This window comes from Pseudomyrmex gracilis, unplaced genomic scaffold (assembly GCF_002006095.1).
Source record: "Pseudomyrmex gracilis isolate BER0280 unplaced genomic scaffold, ASM200609v1 scaffold_732, whole genome shotgun sequence".
Classification (NCBI taxonomy): Eukaryota; Metazoa; Arthropoda; class Insecta; order Hymenoptera; family Formicidae; genus Pseudomyrmex; species Pseudomyrmex gracilis.
The window spans coordinates 13,344-17,276 of record NW_018021316.1 but is presented as its reverse complement, the minus strand read 5'-3'; the positions used below and the strand labels follow the sequence as shown (position 1 = coordinate 17,276).

The following is a 3,933-nucleotide window of genomic DNA, read 5'->3' as shown; positions in this document are numbered from 1 at the left end:
ATTTCCAATCAGTTCAAATGTTGCCTCATCAGAAAAAACAATATTATTAAGTAATAAAGGATCGTCAACAATCATCTCCATCATAAGATTACAAAATTCGATGCGTTTATCAAAATTGTCTTTGGACAACTCTTGGCACAAATGAAGTTTGTATGGATGTCATTTATTCAATTTCAAAATTGTACGGACAGATGCATGACCAATTTTGTATTCTTGTGCAACGCGATTGATGGAAATATGGGGATTTTCAACGACAGACTGTAAAACATCTAATGCCTTATCATTATTTGTTGCTGTTTTACGTCTACCAGATCTTGAGCGGTTTTTAACGCTGCCAATGTCCTCGTTGAAACGTTGAATAGTATGGATTACAGTACTTTTAGAGATCCTATTATTTGCATTCCGAAAATTTTTATTTAATAATCGCGTTACTGTTTTATACTCTTTTTTGTTGATCTCCCCATTCTCGCATCATTAACAGTGTTATTTGATCTTTTTCAGAAAGCTCCGCCATTCTTAATTAGAGCAAAGAAGAATTAATCAGGTAAGTGATAGGAAATTGATCTAAATAATGAAGTAGAAAACAATACTAATTATTAAGTGTTGGTCCAACTATTGATTTGTTTATTTCAACCAGCACTAGCAAAAAGCTTGTTGAGCAACTAAAAATCAAATAGATCAATTAATAATATTTTCGAAAAATTTATGGGTTATTGAAAACAAAATGAAGATGTTTGAAACAATCAATTGAAGCGTAATGGCTTCTTTTGTTACAAAAAATTTTTGGGGCTGTTTGTTTTCGTCCACGAGGTAACTGCTGCTCGCTAAGAAGAAGACACCACTGCATCAAAGATTAAAATCAGTGATCCATATTGTTTGCTCAAGAGCTCGTACATTGGTGCCTGCGAGAGTGAGAGAATAAAGATCGGACCCGCCAACGCTTTCGGGCAGATTCCCGCTAACGCCTTCGGACATCACGCGTTCAAGCAACTTTTCGCGATCACTTTCGGGCAGTTTTCCGCCGTAGCCTACTAGCATAACCGCTTGACGCTGTACAACTTTGCTATTGGACATTTTTCCAAAATGCATTCTTATTAAAAATATGAATTACCTTTACTTCACCGACAATCATTTCATCAGTAATCGTTTCACCGACACCATTTCATCGACACCGCATTTCACCGACAATATTTACTTACCGACACGTTTAGCTCATCGACAATCATTTTACCGAAAATGTTTTCATCGACATCGAGTTTTGCCGACAATGTTTTTGATAACAAATAAACATATAAGATGAATTATTATAGAAATTGACATTAATACTTTTATTTCATTACTTTTTCATTTTTTTAGAAAAAAAGTCGGGAAACATATACAGAAATAAATTTTGTGAAGGCATTAGAGAGAGCACATAACTTGCAAATGTAATGATTCAGTTATTGATGTTTACACTATCGATTAAAGTTATATTGAGTTAACATATCTAATGAGTTATGTTATCCAATTTAATAATTATGTATTCATGAAGTAAGATGTCATATTGTAAGATGTTATAATTCTTGATATTAATCATTAAAAAAACGAAGTATTATTTTATGTCCTAATTTATGTAATACAATAGAAAAAGCAATGAAATAAAAGTATTAATGTCAATTTCTATAATAGTTCATCTTATATGTTTATTTGTTATCATAAACATTGTCGGCGAAGCTCGATGTCGATGAAAACATTATCGGTGAAATGATTGTCGATGATCTAAACGTGTCGGTAAGTAAATATTGTCGGCGTAATGCGGTGTCAATAAAATGGTGTCGGTGAAACGATTATTGATGAAATGATTGTCGGTGAAGTAAAGGTAACCCAAAAATATTAGGGGGATCCGACACTTTTTGATTAATGTATTTTTTTTAAACCAATTAATTGGTCTCATTATTCCGCGCACAAAAGTATTAAGGTTATGATTACTAAAAACTAAATAATATTTTACAAGATATTTTACATTTTGTGTAAAAAAATTGTTAACTTTAAACCTTTACAACTCAAAAAGTACTTAATGAAAAAATGTTTTGTTATAGTGTTTTGGAAAGCTCTCGAGATAAGTTATAAAAATATTGTTGTGCGCCAATTTTTGTATTAAAAGTTAAGTGAGATGAGGCCATTGAGCAATGTCATGAGACATCACTGTCATTGCTCAATGACCTAGTTAAGTTGCAGGAAGGCAGCAGTTCTAGGAAGAACTGCTGGTTGCCGCAGGGTGCGACACATCGCCGCATTGTCCGATGTGCAACGCAGCATGTGTCGACTCCGGCACCGGTAACTAGCACGACCGTTGCTAGGACCGGTGGGCCTGCTGAATCAGCGCGATTGATTTACTATAAATTGATCGCGTGGATGAAGCAGAAGAGAGAGCGTGATTAGACTGCTAGCTCACTGTGTGGCTCCGCAAGCCAGAGAGTTTACCACAGTGAGGAACATCCGTGTAAGAAACAAAAGGAACGTTGTAATCGGAGCAATAAAGATAAGAATACAAGTTCGTGATTAGAACTTCATCTTTACCACCCGACCTTCCTCGACATCCAACAAATTTTGGTGACAGCGGTGGGATCTCTCATTCCGTGTGTCAAGGACGGGACTCAGCAGAAGATTCCGGTTGGATCAAGGAAACAGACACTGGGTGAGAAAGAAAAAAAAGAACGAGAACGGTAAAGTTCAAGCTTAAAATAGGGGTGTATTTTTTTTTGAATTATATGAAACATGTATATAAGTATAAAAATATACATGGAAAAACCCCCGTTCCGATCTGGAATACTGCTCCTGAAACAAAAAGAAAAGGAGTCGTTAAAAGAGTGTCTTGCGAACTACGGGTTCGAAAGAGAAAGAAAGACACCGCGAACTCACAGTCTCGAGTTACACGGCAACACTGACCTAACGCGAGCCAAGCAACGGGCAGTGACACAAGGCGGAGATAAGGAAGCGGCCGGACTGCAGTAGCAGAACGGAAAACAAAATCTACCGCCGGAAAACTCCGGAAGCAGCAAGCGACAAGCAGACAAGCAGCTGTGACGGAAAGGCCAGGAAGGGCACCAAGGAACCAGCTAAGGACAGCCAAAAAAGCAGCAAAGGAGACAAGGCAGTCAACGCAAGCAAGGCAGCGATAGCGGAGAAGCAGCGAGACAACGGACCAGCAAAGCGGCGAGGCAGCGGCAGCGGCGGCGCGAGGAAAGCTGAGTCAGCAACACCACGCAGATTCGACTCTCGTAAGCGGAATTAGATCAACTACTGTAAGTCGAATAAATTTTGTAAAAGCGAGCGAAACATATGTTCGGTAACTGGCGTTTGCAACAACGCGGCGTACAATCTGAGCGAGTAGCGCGGTCGCTACGAAGTCTATTACCGGTACGGGAACCGAGAACCGCACCGGCGGCGCTTTATCAAGACGCAAAAATAAATAGGCAGGATATGAATTTGAGTCCGAATGTAATTGTAGAAAAAGAATTTCCGTTTGATTTAGACGGTAGTATAGCTGGTCATTTATAGAGTGTAATAAATCGCTGTAGAGTTGAGAACAGTAGAACCCCGAGCAGTAGTACTCAGAGGTCTTCTTTAATTTCATACGAGAGCGAGTTGCTTTACACAAGACAACGAGCCGAAATGAATAACAAAAGTATGAAGGGAGGAAATGTTGTGCGCCAATTTTTGTATTAAAAGTTAAGTGAGATGAGGCCATTGAGCAATGTCATGAGACATCACTGTCATTGCTCAATGACCTAAAGTTAAGTTGCAGGAAAGCAGCAGTTCTAGGAAGAACTGCTGGTTGCCACAGGGTGCGACACATCGCCGCATTGTCCAAAGTGCAACGCAGCATGTGTTGACACCGGCACCGGTAACTAGCACGGCCGTTGCTAGGACCGGTGGGCCTGCTAAATCAGC

The 3,933-nt window shown here is 39.1% G+C and overlaps 1 protein-coding gene across 1 annotated transcript in view; it reads left to right on the top strand.

Annotated features, from left to right (window-relative positions):
* The first annotated feature begins 504 nt into the window (after positions 1–504).
* The window catches only part of LOC109861398 (cadherin-89D-like), a 15,934-nt gene continuing 12,505 nt past the window's right edge, over positions 505–3,933 (top strand). Inside the window, exon 1 of the mRNA XM_020441032.1 lies at positions 505–544. The gene's annotated coding sequence lies outside the window, so the exon portion shown is untranslated. The remainder of the gene's footprint in view (positions 545–3,933) is intronic.